A 17,924-nucleotide genomic window follows, 5' to 3' on the forward strand; every position below is an offset into this window, starting at 1 on the left:
GGATGAAATTCATTGAATTTTGTCCTGATTTAATTGTCAGGGATCAGTAGGAGTTTTTTGGATTTTATTTCTAGGATGGCTGTTGATCTTGGTCTTTTCAAGAGGATGTGTTGTCTTCTCTGAGACTTGGTTCACTGGGCAGATGAGTTGATGTTTTCTTGTTTGTAGCTGAAGTGAGTTCCTGTTGCCGAATTGTTGGGACTTTGTAGAATGTGCACGTTAACTGATGATAAATATCAAAGTTGCTGAATCTGCAACTTGAACTTGTTTTCAATTGGATATCATGGCCATCAGCAATAAAAGCCTAGTTGTGTATAAAAGAACTGATATGGCAAATTGGTTCTGGCTAGTTGAACGTGATTTATCAGGGCGGAAATATCTGTTGGCCAAGGACTTTTGGTTTAACAGTATGTACTAAAAGGTTTTCACTTAGTTATTGGTGAACTGGCTGGATTGGAACTCTTACTGTGTTTTTTTATAGTCCTGGTTGTTATACAGGTATGGCTGATACAATTACTGTTTCTATGACTTGTTGAATTATTTACTGGCAAGAGCTGGAGTTGTGTGTTTCTCCTAAAAGATTATTAATTATTAGTTGTCTAACAAACTAATGTATTGAACTGAGCCTGCTTTGGAATGTGGATATGCCTTGTAGTTTTGACTGTTAGGGTTGAACTTCCTATGGTGTTGTGGGCCACTGGTTTGGTGGCCCAATACTTATGTTGTTAGTGGTTGGCAGGATAATCTCCTGAAATATAGAGTTGGTGATTGACTGGCTCTTGATTGGCTGTAAAATATATATATGTTTTGGAAGTTATTGTGGTCCCCCTCTGAATTTAGAGGTTTGACATTGTGGAGTTAACATGTTTGTTGTTTGTTTGTTTGTTATTTGGAGCATTAGCAACTAAGGCCATATTGCTGCGGGAATATGCGGTGGTCATTCTCTGACCTTTCCGTATTTGGTGGTGACGGGTTCGAACCCCAGTCTAATCAAGAAATGTGTGCTACGCACTGCTGCTCCTTCCCACCTGACTACGGAGGCAGCAAAGTTAACATGTCGGCTACACAGTGATATGTCATCGTTGAATTGTTAGAGTGATTTGTAGTTGGTTTTTAAGGTATATATTGTTTTTAGGATGTTTATTTATAAAGTTAAATAATTGTAAATAACTGATTTTCTGTCCATTACCAATTGTTTGGGTCAGTGTGTTATGTAAATGGAAGATGTCCTTCTGGAAATTATTCTATATTCACTTGCTTAAAGTGGAGAGACTTTAAATTGTCCTTGGGTCTCCTCCTGAGTTGAGAGGGGCTGGAATGATTTTGGCTGCGGAAATGTATTCAAATTTTGTTTTACTGTCTCTCGCTGTACTTGTGGGTGGGTGTTGCTAACTCTATGCAAGTATTGAATTGTAATGGGCTTAAGATATGACTTGGTTTTGTCTAGACAGGATTTCCTTTGTTTCCTGTTTTCCTAATGTTAGGATACAGGAAATAGAATTGGATAGTTAATGTCTCCCCATTTGTGTTATGGGATGGTTTAAAGCTAGAACCAATGTACATACTGTTGTTATTGTTTAAGGTTGACTGATATTAAATCTTAAGTTTAGATTAAGTATCTGTTCACTAGTTCTTTCTTAAATCTGTTAACCTTCTTATTCTATGTTAGTCGTTTTTCTAGGGGATGCCTTTTTCTTTCTTCCCCTACTTTCTATCTCTATTCCCTCTTCTCCCCCCACCCCCGGCTCTCATACTTCTCATTCTATTACCCATTTCCTTTTCATAAAATACTACTTTGTATATATTTTTTACTTTTCTCTTCTCTTCTCTTCTATTTCAGGGGATGTCTATTTCTTCTTCCCCTTACCTTCTATCCAACTTTCCCTGCTTTCCAATCACCATACTTCTCATTCTTATCTCAACTTCCTTTCCCTAAACACCTTGGGGCTCCCAGGCTTGCCTGAAAGCCCCAGTAGGAGTTTCAGTTAAAAAGCAGTCCCTGGCACACCTCCTCACGGCCAAGGTTGGAAGTCAGGGGGCACGGGACCAGGTGCTCCCTGACTCCGATGTCACCAGGTGCCAGCACTCAACATAACACCACACACACACACAACTTGCTGGCCTTGGCTTTATGCTGCTTTTTCAGATGCTACAGTGGCATATAAGGGAAACCCTGGAAACTGCAATTTAAACAAAAACACCTAGACTTTGTATTTTTTACTGATGTCAGTATGTGGTGCATGGCATCCTCCGTAGAGTTGTCCTGCTTAAAACCATACTAATTATTTGAGTGAACGCTTGCTTCTGTATAATACATAGATATCCTATTGTAAATTAGTCTTTCATATATTTTCCCTAGTGCTGGGAGCAGAGCTATTGGTCTGTATGATTTTGGATCAGTAGAAGGTTTCTCCGGGTTCTCAGCATTGCCTTTTTTCCAGATTTTAGAGAATGCTCCCTTTGTCATGCAGTAAATTGATTGGACACTATGATCTAGTAACAAAAGAACGGGATGCAAAAATAAATTTTGATATCATACACTTGGATTTCAGGAAAGCACTTGATACAGTTGCACATAAAAGACTGTTGTATTGTGTAAGAATTGGAGTAGTGTGGCATTAAGGGCAAAGTTACTGTTATGGATAAAAGGATGGTTGAGTGGGAGAAGACAAAGAATGGTTATTAACAGACACTGCTCTTCATGGACTAATGTTACTAGTGGAGTCCTCTAACATTTGGTACTGGGCTTATTGTTGTTTTCTCTATTTATTAATGATACTAAAGAAAGCATATCTGGATTAATGTCGAAGTTTGCAGATGTACAAAGGTTGGCAGGGTGGTTAATAATAATAATGACAGCATGCTACTGCAACAGGATCTAGAAAAATTAGGCAGATGGGCTGAGAAATGGTAATTGAACTTTAACTTTGACAAATGCAAAGTACTGCATATGGGTAGCAATAATCCCAGAGAAATGTACCGACTGTGTGGTGTATCTCAGGGTAGTGGAAAATGAAAAATACCTGGGATTAATAGTACAGTCATAAGTTCTCTGAGCAGTGAAGACAGGCTGCCAGGACAGCTCATTGAGTTTTATTAATGACATTCAGGAATTTTGCTAGCATGGATAAGGGGGTAATTATCCCACTGTATATACATAGTAATGGTCAGGCCACATCTTGAGTACTGCATACAGGTCTGGAGACCTCATTTTCAGAAAGGTGTAGAGCACCTGGAACAGGTATGGAGAAGGGAAACGAGACTGGTGAAGGGAACAAAGTACTCCGTAGTCTGTTAAAGGTTGAGAAACACACTGTCTATGTATTTTTTTATGTGTAACTATTGAGCACTGATGATGTCCAAAAGAGTTTTGGTGTTTTTACCAAGAAAGGCTTCAGTTCTACAAATTGAAGCATCTGGAGACTAGGAACCTGTGAGGTGATCTGATTGAGGTGTTAAGGCTTTGCATGGCTTGATAAAAATCAATGCTGATTGGATTCTTCCTCTTGCCCAAACTTTTAAGGATGGTTGCAGAATAGGCGTTCAGAAGTTTGCCTTCAGCCATGGGTGGTTGATTGCTGGAACAAACTTCCATCTGTTGTTGTTGTTGTTGTGGAAGTGGATAGCTTAATTAAATTCAAGAATTAGACAAACCAAATAAATAAATTGAATGGGAAGTTTTTTTTTTTTTGGCTGATGCTGCATAAGCTTGCTTTCTTCAAATAATGTGTCCATTAATGCATAATTTTTTCTCAAATGCTGACTGCATGAACACCCATTACCTGGAATTCCAGACCCAGAAATTGTTAAAAAGGTGGCAGAGTACACCCCAAACCTGCTTCTGAATCTATATAAGCACTGCCTCCACTCTGGCTGCTTCCCGATGAACTGGAAGGTGGCCAGCATTAAGCTCATATTAAAAACCCATCCAAGCCACAACACCTACCGGACTCCTATCGTTTGATTGCACTCCTCTGTGTCCTGAGCAAGGTGATGATAGAACGGATGCTTAGAGAAAGAAATGAGGCACACACTACACCTGGGCGCAACTCCATGCACCAAACCAATTCGGTTTCAAGCCGGAGAGATACAGCGTCCATGCATTGGAGAATATCCTGGGTCTGGCCGAAAACTGTGATCAGAAATACCTTTTGGTCATCTCGGCTGATTTTGCGGGTGCGTTCGACACCTTATGGTGGCCAAGCATCCTCACACGACTGAGAGAAGCGAACCTGCCAGTAACCTCTTCGCTTGCCTCCGCAGCTATCTGGATAACCGAAAAATCATAGCACAAGCCCCCTACTGCAGGGTGGAACGCAAAATTTATCGTGGATATCCTCAGGGCTCTGTGCTTGGTCCACTTTTGTGGAATTACATCCTCAACAAGTTTCTTCACTTGGACCTTTTAAACATCCATTCCTATGAAGGGATGGACGTTTCCTCGCTAACAGAGCTCTAGGAACCCTCCTGATGTGAGCTGAGAAGCAAAAATTAACCATCTCTCCAACCAAAACCTAGTCCATATTCCTAGTACAAAGAAGCACTGCAGGATCATCTAGACAAAACTTCAGTTTTGTCTAGATGATCCTGCAGTGCTTCTTTAACCGGTGCCTCCATTAATTTACCTGGAACAGAAGTTACACTAACAGTTCTATAATTACTTGTGTCGCTCTTTGATCCTCCTTTCTGAATTGGGGTCACATTTGCACATCTCCAGTCCATGGGTACCTCCCCTGAGTCCAAGGAAGCTCTCATAATTATGGCTAAGATTTGCTTACTTCCTTTGCTGCCTCCTTTAATATAACTGGATAGATCCCATCCACCCCGGGTACCTTTGTTATGCTTATGTTCAACAATTTTTCCTCTACTTTCCTCTCAATTATTACAAAATTATCTAGCTCACTGCCAGAGTTTAATTCGCCTCTGGCTAACTCCTCATGTGTGAATGTAGATGCAAAATACTCATTTAGTCTGTTAGCCACCTGAGCAGGATCATCAACAGTCATTTAGGGTATGGGGAAGCTATCTATAGAAGAAAAAAATTAGTTCAAATTTCTGCCACCAGGCAAGAATTTGGCACAGTAAAGATGAGATGGAATACTTAACTTAGGATTAGATTTTAATATCAGAACTTAGAAATCTACAGATATTGTTCTATGTGCTTTCCTTCACTTGAGATGACATTCTGAAAACGGAGGACTGCGTGCAACACAGTTTTGCATAGCATCTCATTGGGTATGTTGGCTATATGCTGTTTAGTGTTTGCTTTCAAATCAACAAGTGTATGTATGCCGCCATGGTAAACTCTGTCTTTCAGGTATTCTCAGATGGTTAGATTATAAACTCTGCTTTGAATCCACACCATACTGCAACATATGGACTTTGTAGTGGTCTTTCATGCACAGCAGATGGATGAGAAGTTCCCCATATTTGGCGATTTTGTACATTTACAACCCCATGAAGATGAAATATGCCTCATCAGACCACATCATTCGAGCCCATGTATCGTCAAGTTCCACATGAACCAGAAATCGTAGAGCAAAGTCTATTCATTGTTGCTGATCACAAGACTAGTTCTTGGACTACACAAATCTTGTATGGGAACCAGCGTAAAATTATTCGAAGCACTTTACGTACGGGTAGACTAAGGAAGGTTCAAGTCTCTTGACACACCTCTGGCACTATTGACTGGTAGTGTTTCGTATTCTGACCTGGAGGCCATTGCAACCTGCCACTTCATCCACTACCTCCGTTCTGATACGTGGTTGTCCCCTGCCTGGAATTACACCTAACTCCCAGGTCACTTCAAATTTCTTTATTAGTTTTTGAAGCCCCACTGATGTCAAAGGTCCTTTATGCAAACCTTTTAAGTTTCTGATATTCACATAGTGCTGCATTACCATTACTATTATTCTGGTAGAACAGTTTTACTAAAAGAGCACGTTCTTTTTTTTGTAAGAGCCATAATGGTTACTGACGGTGGCATTGGAATTTCTGCTTTTATCTAACAGGATGTTATTTGCATAAGCAGCATGTCTTGAAGTAGATGACAACTTTTACATATGTGCAGCGCCGTTTTTCCCCCATGGTGGCAGAAATTTGAACTAATTTTTTCTTCTACAAATCGCTTCCCCATACTCTAAATGACATTCTAATGATTTTCACAGCACCAACCCTAACCATTTTGACACTAGGGTCTCCTGAATAGTGAAACTTATTTTATAACCACCCGGTATATATATATATATATATGGATTAATATTACCACTAAACTTATCTTAACTAGATTCAGAGACATCATGACACACCAATATGACCACAAGATATACAATTTAAAAAGTATTAAGCAAAAAGTCAAAAACCTACAAAACAAGTTCGTAATCACCAATATAGACAAAGCTAATAATAACTTCAGCATCATTTGTAAGAAATTCTATATAGACACCCTAAAACAGGAATTGGACCACAGTGACACATATAAGTTCATCAGCCCCACCCCAAACATAATCACTAAAAAACTAATAGCAATACACAAGAAAATTAAATTAAAATTGGACAACACCCTATATCCATACATTTACTGGATTCCCTAATTCCACAAAGACCCCACAGGGAAAAGGTTCTTCACCACATGCAGAAACAGCTACAACAATACGACTAACAAAATAATGGAATCCAAATTAAATATTATAACTAGCAATATCACATACGCAAAATTTATCTCCAAAAACAGACAGTACATTCAGTATATCGGAAATAACCACATCAACAATGTATGCACATGACTTCAAAAACTTGTTCACTAGTATATCACACGACAATTTGATAAAAGTACTATCCGAATACTACATAGAATATAAAGATAAACTAGGATGTAAAAAACAGTACTGGAAAGACGTTATCAACCTTAATGTGAAAAACCACATACAGATGGGCAATAGCATCTACATGCAAATAAGAGGGTTCATGCTCCATAGCCAACCTCTATTTGCACTTATATGAAAATAAATATAAAGACATCACACACTACAGGTACATAGATGATGTACTAGTCATCAACCATACAAGTTTTGACAGCACAGCTAAAAAAATCTATCCCGAAGATTTGACTACAGAAAGAACCAACACAGAAAGCAACCCACAAAACCTGATACGACTGCGCAATATACTGTACCACACACATACATAAAATCTAAACTTTGGCAGGAATTTGAATATTTTCAGACTGACTACCACAGGACACGGAGGTGATATACTATGATATTTCAATCTGTTACATATCCGTAGGGCTTTGAATCCCCTATCACAGTTTGCTGTAATATACATAAACTACCCTTCTTATTTAAAATTAAGTACTTATATAAAAATAAGTACATTTATAAGATTACTCTTATAATTCCAAATTATCCACCAAGTAATTAACCCAGCAAAACTGGTATAGCGATTACGGGTATGTATAATATATTCCTCTAATATGGCTATATGTCTGCTCAAAGCCCCTGAGGAGTAGCAGAGATATGGCTATGTGGAAGAATGTTAATTTTCGTTTATTTTCACTAACTTTGCCAATTTCTCCAGCTTTCTTTAAAATTTCATTAATTTTGTTGTTTTTATATGTATCTTATATTTTATATGTAAGGCTATCCATACCAGGGCTAGGTTTAAATATAACTAGTGGGTTGGTTGGGGTCACTACAAACCTGATGCTCCCAAGTAGTACAAAAATTTAAAAACATAAATGTATAAATGTATAAATATATATATATATATATATATATATATAATAAGGATAAAAATGGAATGAAAAGTTAAGTGGTAATGGAGAGATAAAAATAAAAATAATATGACATTTTTGCACCTGAGTGTGCAAAGCAACAGCAAAGAATACAAATATTTATATATATGAGGTAAATTTAATAAGTCTGTTGAAAAGTGCAAAGATAGAGTTGTAAATTACACAAAATGCCAAAACTAACAGGAGAAGGAAAAGCAGAAATTGGAGATACTGAAGCCGTGCAAAAGAGAGAAAGAATGTGAACATCCTATATGATATTATGAAATAAGAAAAATTATAGGCTAAATTGGATAGCCAATCAGAGAGAAGGGAACTGTAAAGCAAAAGTGATTAAATTAATATATGGAGTAATAGCAAGCATCAGATAAGGGTGGGATATTTTGGTTATAAGTCCAAGAAAGGGGAAGAAAAATCATAAAATTTAAATCTGATGTTAGCTAAAAATAAATATTGATACATGATCAGGTATTTCATCAGGGGACTACATCTGATCATGTATCAAAAACTGTTTCTATACTTGTCCATACCTGTGGAAGAAAAGGGAATTTAAGAGTAACAAATAAGTGAGAGCAATTAGGAGGGCAAAGCAGCAGAACTTCCTCAAAAATATGGACAACACAGTGTATGTTGTAGAATATAATAAATTAAAGAAAATAAAGAAGTTAAATAGTAATAAAATTAAAATAAGTGTTGCAATGTAACCTCGATGCAATAATAGGTGGTTATAATTGAATGACATGATTTAGAAAAAATTTGGGAGAATATGCATATGAAGTTAATGCAAGCAAATGGTATAAGGCAAGGGAGTGAATCAAGGAAAGGGAAGGGATGAAAGTGTAGATATAAAAAAGGAAGATATCGAGAGGTTAAGGACAGTAGGAATGTTCGTATCACCCTTGTATTATACTAATATCTTTTACGAATGAGAAAAAAAGGAGAAGTAGAAAGCATAAAGATTAAAGATAAAACATATATCTTATCTGGTGCTTTGCCTAAATTACTCCATAGTCTGTTAAAGATTGAGAAACACTGTCTCAGTGTATGTATTTTTTTATGTGTAACTATTCAGCACTGATGATGTCCAGAAGAGTTTGTATAGGGTGTTCATTTTAAAAGTAAACCCAAAAATTATAGAAGAAAAATACTACTTATCAGATCAAAATCTGATAATAATTATTAATATTTTCCAATTAACAAATAACAGTTTAAAAACAATAATGCTGCAAGGGGCCACCATTGTTAAAAATACATAAATTTACTCTTCTGATCACATTGCAAGATGTGATAAAGAGGTTTATGCCAATACACTCCTGCCTGTATTTTCAATGCCTGCTTTCAGATTCTGAATGCTTTATGGATTGTTCCCATAAACTTTCTGTTTTATAAGTCCCATAAAAAGAAGTCTGGGAATGTTAAATCAGGAGACCTAGGTGGCCAAAGTCCTTGGGATGTGATTCGATTTCCAAATAATTCTTGCAGCATTTCAGTGGTTGAGCATGTGGTACAGCAGGTTGCCCCATCCTGTTTGAGCCAAAAGTTTCCTTTCCCTCTTGTAATGCAATAAATGCACTGTGATGCCTTGGTAAACATACACCCTTTTGAATGCTGAGTTTCCACAGAGATTTGGAGATTGCAAAATTGTTCGTCTAACATCACCTGATGTATAATGTGCATGATCATTCCTTTCCTGTTCCTTATTCCCAAGTGATACACACTCATGAAATTGATGAAAATTGATACTTTGCATGGAGGACTGGTGTTATGGAAATTTTCAACAAATATTTGTTGTCATTCACTGCAAGATTTCATTTCAAACTAAGAATCTAATAAAAAAATTGCTTGATGTTATACGGCATGACATTCATTAACCAGTAATGATGCATGCAACTTCAAATATAAATTGTAAAAAACTGAACACTCTTCCAGCTATGTAACATTCTCCACTAGTGCCCTAATACAATTACACCAACAATCATTACTTAGTATAAATAACAAGGGTTTACTTTTAAAATGTTTAAAGGTTTACTAAAATTTTAAACCCAGCATGAAGCATTTGCCAAGAATTTAGTTTCTACTGGAGTTATCTACCATTCCTTAAGTGTGCTATCAGCATCAATTCACATTTAGTTAACTGAAACAGAAACAGTGTCCAGCCTTGCATAATAATGCCCTACAAGTCCCACAAAGTGAATATTTATGGATAACATTGTCCCCCTAATTAAGGGCATGGAATGTACTAGGATTAAAGAAAAAAAAAAAGGTGTTTACCATCTTTCTGTACAGACAATCTTTAAGGGGTAAAATAAGTCTCTCAGCATATCATTTAAATTGTGGAAACAAAACTTTTGAGATCTTTAGTGAAAGAAATTAGTTGTAACAGATTATGGCATCTCAGTCAAATATCCCACATGAATAAATAAATTATTAAGTATGGATACTATTGTTCCAGAATATTTATATCTATGTGAAGGTTGAAATAAATATACTTATATTTATTTCAACCTTATATTTATTTCAACCCTATATATAAATATAGGGTTGAAATAAATTTTTCATACTTATATATAAATCCATTTATTTATATATAGGTATGAAAAACAAGCTGTATTACTTTCACTATTACAATCAGGGTCGCTGCAAGTGGGTAGGTGAGGTATGCGTCCCTTACGGGTGGCAGTTCAAGAGGGCGCCAAAAAAACTTTTGACTTATACAGTCTGACCTATGTTTAATTAACGAACTTCTTTATAGTGAAATTTTCTATTTAGCGATATGCGCAATATCACATGTTCTTTCATTTCGCTCAAAGCGCTTCACAATTTCGTTTTTTTCCTCTATCGACAGAGGCAGACTGGCCATAAGCCCGGTGGGCTGGTGTGATTTTGGCGATGAACACTAGTATGAGGTCGTTACAAGTTTTCTCCAGTAAGAATTTTTGACAGTCTATCGATATTGCTTTCCTTTTTCTCTCTGAATCTGTAGTATCTTCACCAGCACGCTTCGTTTTCACACTTTTCTCAAGTATTTTACTCATTTTTAGGGAATGAAACACAGTTACAATATAAAAAGGACAAAAATGAGGAGGCATGCTTGATACACATAAACAAAGCTGCCCGCATGGAGCATCGGAATAAACACCATAAAACGCAGAAACACACTATTATCACCTCAAGCTAGCTCACATTTTACTAAAACAGATTTCTGGAGGTCACTACCATAAAACAATAAAAACAATTGGCTAAGGTAAAGAAAGCCTGCACGAGAAGCATGCAAAAGTTCGACGAAATTTACCGGTAAAAGTACTTTGCCGTAACAGCATTTGTATTGTTGTTTGCTCAGTAAACAGACGGTGGGTATTATCGGTCAGGAGTAGAAATTGAATCCCATAGGAGATTGAAACCCTCCCGAAGTGGAAGGGGTACCCTGATCTTTTTTCTTTAGAATCACTGGTGAATAAATTGTTTATTAATAAAAAAAGGCAAAGGAAGACCACACGAGAAGCACGGCAAACTTTGAAAAAGTTTACTGGTGAAACTACATTACGAACATTTTTTACGACACCAGAACTTCCAATATGACTCTGTTCGTGATTCAATTAGTTAATTCAATTAGTGATTCTAAAGAAAAAAGGTCAAGTTACCCCCTCCACTTCGGGAGGGGTTCAAGCTCCCATGGGATTCAACTTCTACTCCAGACCGATAACACCCACTGTCTGTTTACTGAGCAAGCAACAATACAAATGCCGTTATGGCATAGTACTTTTACCGGTAAATTTCATCGAACTTTTGCATGCTTCTCGTGCAAGCTTTCTTTACCTTAGCCAAACAATTTCCAGCTGTGTTCCTGCTAGTGGAATCTATTATAAACGGGTAGTAAACTCGATCTAATTGCATTTGCGATAATACCGATAGCTGGAATTGTGCAAACGAATTCAGTTCATGTTATATACGACATCGTTTGTTGTTGTTGTTGTTTGTTATTTTGGTTTTTAGGAGCATTAGCAACTAAGGCCATATTGCTCTGGGATATGCAGTGGTCATTCCCTGACCTTTCCGCATCCTCCATATTTGGTGGTGACGGGCTCGAACCCCAGTCTAATCAAGAAGCGTGTGCTACGCACTGCTGCTCCTTTCCACCTGGCTACGGAGGCGCCATATGACATCGTTCCTCGATTTATAAATCGTGTATGATCAAATTTGTGTAGTGTAAACATGTGTTATACGAAAACTGACTCTACTATATATTTTTTTTTTTTTTCTCAGGGTAAGTATTTTTTGTGTAACCATGTGCAACTTATTTGTTAGCATAAGCTTATAGCTTTAACTCTCTATACAATTTCAATTTTTTAGCATTTTTTATAAATATCACAAAATTTACCTCCTAATCTGTATGGTTAATTAAAATATAATGAGGAAATTAAAATGGGAAATTAAAAAATATAAAAAAATTTCTCTGAGAGGGGAAAAAAGCGCACTCGCTTCTGCTTGGATCATCATACATAAAAATTAATGGTTATGAAACTAAGAATGAGAAGAACCAAGAGACCTAATGATGGACTTTCACAGTTCCGTCATCAGTTGGTTGATGACGGAACTGCGAAAGAAATTCTGAGTGTTGTAAAGGTTAACTCTAGCTCCCATGGTGCATAGTTAGCGCGCGCACATGCCGGAAATTTTACATGTTTTAAGGATATTATCCTGTGCGGTTCAGTCAGAAAATCTTTTTCATTCAATGGCTAAAGCTTCGTGTGTTAATAATAGTTTATAACTGGAATTTGTTAATATTATTACAGAATCTGTTTGAGTGTTATAAATGTGTGAATGCGAGATTTCCCATTTTAATTTTCTTCATCATATGTGTTCAAGAGGTGGTGACGTGCATTCCATAACCTCTCCTACCCAAATGTCAACCTCACCTTCTCGGGCAAACTGATCCGTTTCCACAGAAGAGGGTCTGGTGGCCGAGTCATAGCGGTATAACTGTCCCATCACATACAGAGGAAATGCTGTACCTGAAGCCTGTCTAGAGGCTATAAGGTGGCAGCCCCACCACTAGACTTACCCCGCAAAAGGCTGGTAACCTATCCGGGGGACATTCTAAAGCCTCGAAACAAGCTCAAGGGAAAAAACTGGATGGATCTCAAGGTAATGACAATGGATATAGGACTACGATTAAGGAACTTAAAGTAGCAACTTGGAACGTTAGGGGAATAAATCACAAATTAGATAAATTGACCATGGAACTAGAAAATAGAAATATTGACATAGCAGTCATTACCGAAACAAAAAAGAAGAACCAAGGATCCAAAGAAATAGGTAACTTCATAATGATATACTCAGGCATACCAAGTGAAATGTGGGCATCATCGGGAGTTGCTGTTATAATGAAGAAATAATAGGAAAACAAAATATTAGATTATCTTGGATATCACCCAGAATATTGAAATTAAGACTAAAAATTCTATCTTATATAATAACAATCATTGGCATCTATGCACCAGTAGAAGGCAACATTGATGAAACCGCAGAATTTTATGACGAATTACAGCAGATCATAGACCAAACTAACAAAAACGAGTATTTCATACTAGCAGGAGATTTTAATGCAAGGGTTGGTGCTCAATCAGTAGACAAATGTATAGGATCAGAAGGCGAAACCCATGGTCAACAATAATGGAAGATGCCTGATAGACTTCTGCATTTTTAATAAACTTAAAATTACAAATACTTTTTTCAGACACAAGAATATATATAAATTCACATGGGAAGCAAGAAACACAAAGTCTATAATAGATTACATTATCATTAATGAAAATTTAAATGACAAAATTAGAGACACTAGAGTATTCAGAGGCAGTGAAATTGACAGTGATCACTACCTTGTAGAAAGCACTTTCAAAATAAAAAGAAATTATCTTAATAAAAAGAAGAAAATACCAACAAAAACTACTAAGAAATTAAAAATACATTTGTTGGAAGATAAAAGCACTAAATTCCTGTATGAAAGTCGATTGAAAGATAAACTCAAATCACATGAAAGTGATAATGTTGAGGAAATCTAGTCAATCATGAAAAAATCAATTCTGGGAGCTGCTGAAGAAAGTCTTGGATATAAACCTATAAAAAATAAAAACTGGCTAAGAACTTGGAATGAAGAATTGAAACAAACAATTAATGAGAAAAAAAAGACCTATAAACTGTTCCTACAAACTAAAGACCTACATCTACACATAAAATATAAAAAGCTTAGGGCAGAAGTCAGAAAACTAACCAGAAGAATCTGACGAGATGACTAGGATAAATTTGTTAAATCTTTAGAACGTGATATCACGAGCCCACGGAGAACAGGTTTTAAAATTTTTAAGAAATTACAACTAGACACAAATGATCAAATAAAAACCAACTCCATCTCCCAAGCAAAATGGAAGCAACACTATTCCAAACCATGGTATAACCCAGGCACTAGGGAATTGGAAGATGAATCTGTGGTAACCAAAGATGAAGAAAATATAACAATGGAAGAACTAGAGTTAATATTACAAAAATCAAAAAACCGAAAAAGCCCAGGCATAGACAATTTGAATGTAGAACTATTTAAATATGGGGGAACCTTACTAAAAAACACACTACTAAAATTATTTAACATCATATGGCATAAGCAACAGATACCCAAAGATTGGGAAACAGGAATAGTAATCAATTTACACAAAAAAGGCTCCAGAAATAACCCTAACAACTACACTGTTGTCAACTGCTGCACAAAGCTATACTCTAATATACTAAAGAATAAACTTAATAAATACAGTGAACAATTCTTAGAAGAACAATGTGGATTCAGAAAAGGGAGAAGCACAATAGATGCCATTTTCTCACTACAACAAATTTTGGAGAAAAGAAGAGAATTCAATCTACCAACATTTCTGCTGTTTATTGATTATGAAAAAGCATATGACAATGTAAATCGGGAAAAACCTTGGCAGATTCTACGTGAAGAAAATATCCCAACCCAACTTCGGAAAGCGATCCAAAGCCTATATAAAAACTCAAAAGTCTGTATAAAATGGCCAACGATCAGACCCAATTAACACCAATAAAGGAGTCAAACAAGGATGTGGACTATCACCAAATTTATTTAATATCTACATCAAAAAATTCTTAAAGAATGGAAACAAACAAATAACAACGGAATACAGTTGAACAACAGGTTAAAATCCAAATTATATTATATGCTGATGATCAAGTAATAACTGCAAACTGCAAAGATGAACTACAGATAGCAGCAAATGAACTTAATAAAATATGTAAAAAGTACGAGATGAAAATCTCCACCTCAAAAACAAAATCAATGGGATTATGTGGAAAAAACATACAAAAAGAGTCAAAATTGTTATTGATGATAAAATAATAGAACAAATATCTGACTTCACCTATTTGGGAAATTTAATATCAAATGAAGGGAAAGGCATCCACACTAAACTACAAAAATATAATAAAACGAATGGAACAATTAAACGCCACTTTGGAAAACAAATGACAACTGAAACAAAATTACGACTGCACAACATCACTTCAAAATCAGCCCTCTTCTACAGCTGTGAGACTTGGGTCATAAATAAGAAAGATGCACACAAACTAGAAGCAGCACAAATGAGATTTTTAAGACCATTATTAGGCTTTACAAGACTAGATCACCAAAGAAAATTTAGATATCTGCGAGAAATTAAAAGTAGATAACATAGTAAATGACATAAAACGGTATCAGGAAAAATGGACCAGCCACATAGAAAGAATGAACCCAGACCGGATCCCAAAATTAGCCTTTAATTATAAACCTACAGGCAAGAGAGATGTTGGTCGACCAAGACAACGATGGAGAGATCAAGACCATCTCCAAGAGCTACAACGGAACAGGTCTTAAAAGACCTAAGCCAGACCAAGTTCACGATGATGATGATGATATTTTAACCATATGGATTAGGAGGTAAGTTTCGTGTTATTTATAAGCAATATTAAAAAAATTTAAATGAAAAATATAATAAAACTTATTAAAATTTCTTTATAGATGCCAGATAAGAAAAAATTACCAGGCTCTTACTATAGGAAAAGAAAATCTTTGCAAGAAAAAGAAGAACAAAGAAACTTGCTGGCTGGCTCAATAAATATTTAAAAATAACAGCAGAAAACTCAGCTAACAGTTCAGATACTGCACCAAATGAAGAGGATAAAGCAGAAAGAGATAATGATTTTGATGTTACTTATACTAAAGATAATAAGCAAGATCAAAATATTTACTACTGTGATGGAAGAACAGAAAATACAGACTCATTAATAAATGTTGATGCAAATATATCATTATCAACCGATCCAGGTAATTGGCCAGAAAACCTAACAGTGAAACGTGATTATTTGATTCAAAATTATCCTATGCAAATTGAAAATAGAGAATACCCTTGTGATGAAAGTCAAAGAAATTTTTCAGATGTTTATTATATGAGAATTCTGAAAAATGGAGAAAAAGCTCAAATGAAATGGTTACTTTATTCTTTATCGCGAAATTCTGTATTTTGCTTTTGTTGCAAGATATTTGGCGATTGTAAAAATCAACTAAGTAATCAATTTGGATACAGTAACTGGAGAAATTTATCTGCTATTTTAGGTAAGCATGAAACAAGTGCAGAACATATTAAAAATCATAAAAAATGGTTATATCTCGCACAGTCACTAAAGACAAACACTACAATCGACGCTACAGAACAGCAATTATATGACATAGGAAAAAAGGTATTGGTATTCAGTAATTGAAAGAATAATATATATGATACTATTTTTAGCAAGGCAATGTATAGCATTCAGGGGATCTTCGAAAGATTTATATGAAAATGACAATGGTAACTTTTTAAAACTTACTGAAACAATTGCTAAATTTGATTCAGTTATGGCAGAACATATTTGCCGTATTCAAAAATCTGAATCAAAAAATATCGTGCTTTATTTGAGTGACCAAATACAAAATGAAATGATTGAAATAATTTCACAAAATATTACTAGTAAAATACTAGAAAAGCTAAATATTTTGCTATAATTTTGGATATAACATCCGATGTAAGTCATGTTCAACAGATGACTGCGTAAAAAATTTGTATTTAGAGACATAAGCACTAAGAACATTGAAATACACGAACATTTTCTTGGATTTTCTCCTGTGAGTGATTCTACTGGACAGAGATTGTTTGAATATATATCAAATCTACTTATTGAGCTAAATCTAAATATTCAGAATTTAAGTGGCCAGGGCTACAATAATAGCTGAAATATGGGCAGAAAGTGTAAAGGTTTACAAAAAAAATTACTTGAAGTTAATCCTAGAGCATTTTTCATCCCATGTACGGTTCACACCTTAAATCTTGTTGTAAATGATGCCACTAAGACTTCCTTTGAAATAGTTGATTTTTTCAGAATTGTTCAGAAATTATGTTTTTTTTCTCATCATCAACCCATCATTGGTATGTACTTCAAAAATATATAACTAATTTAACTCTTAAACCTTTGTCTGACACCCGATGGGAAAGTAGAACAGAGGCCATTAAACAGCTGAGAAACCAAAAAAAAAAGAAAGAAATTTATGATGCTGTACTTGAAATCACTGAAGACGAAAATAAAGATAGGGACACAAGGAATCATGCTAAATCAATAGCCTTAAAAATAACATCTTATAAATTTCTTTATTCAATTACAATTTGGCATGATATTTTAAATAAAATTAATCCAGTAAATAAAATGCTCCAAAAAACGAATTTTGATATGCATGAAGCTCTTGAATGTCTACAAAATATCACGGAATATTTTAAATTAAATAGAACTCACTGATGAAGCCAAATAGCTTCGAAACGATCATCTGGGTGGTGGTATCCTCTGAAAATAAATAACAGCAGTCTTCTCTATTAGAGAAGCATTATTTATTTGAAGTAGTGCAATATCAGCTATCTTGTTGTGAAGGCAACAACAATATGAGATACAATTAAAACGATGCCTTTTACACTACATACGTAGTTCAACTTTATGGGTTGTCAACAATGTCTCAACAACAACTCTAATTTGGCAATAATTTCAATAGAAAATAATCTTTTGAAAC

General features: G+C 35.5%; 1 protein-coding gene across 1 annotated transcript in view; it reads right to left on the reverse strand.

Moving 5' to 3' along the window:
• LOC150090870 (F-box/WD repeat-containing protein 8-like) overlaps positions 1-17,924 on the reverse strand; it is a 313,991-nt gene that overhangs the window by 188,194 nt on the left and 107,873 nt on the right. The window lies entirely within an intron of this gene.

This window comes from Mastigoproctus giganteus, chromosome 1 (genome assembly GCF_048544385.1).
Source record: "Mastigoproctus giganteus isolate SK-2022 chromosome 1, ASM4854438v1, whole genome shotgun sequence".
Classification (NCBI taxonomy): domain Eukaryota; kingdom Metazoa; phylum Arthropoda; class Arachnida; order Uropygi; family Thelyphonidae; genus Mastigoproctus; species Mastigoproctus giganteus.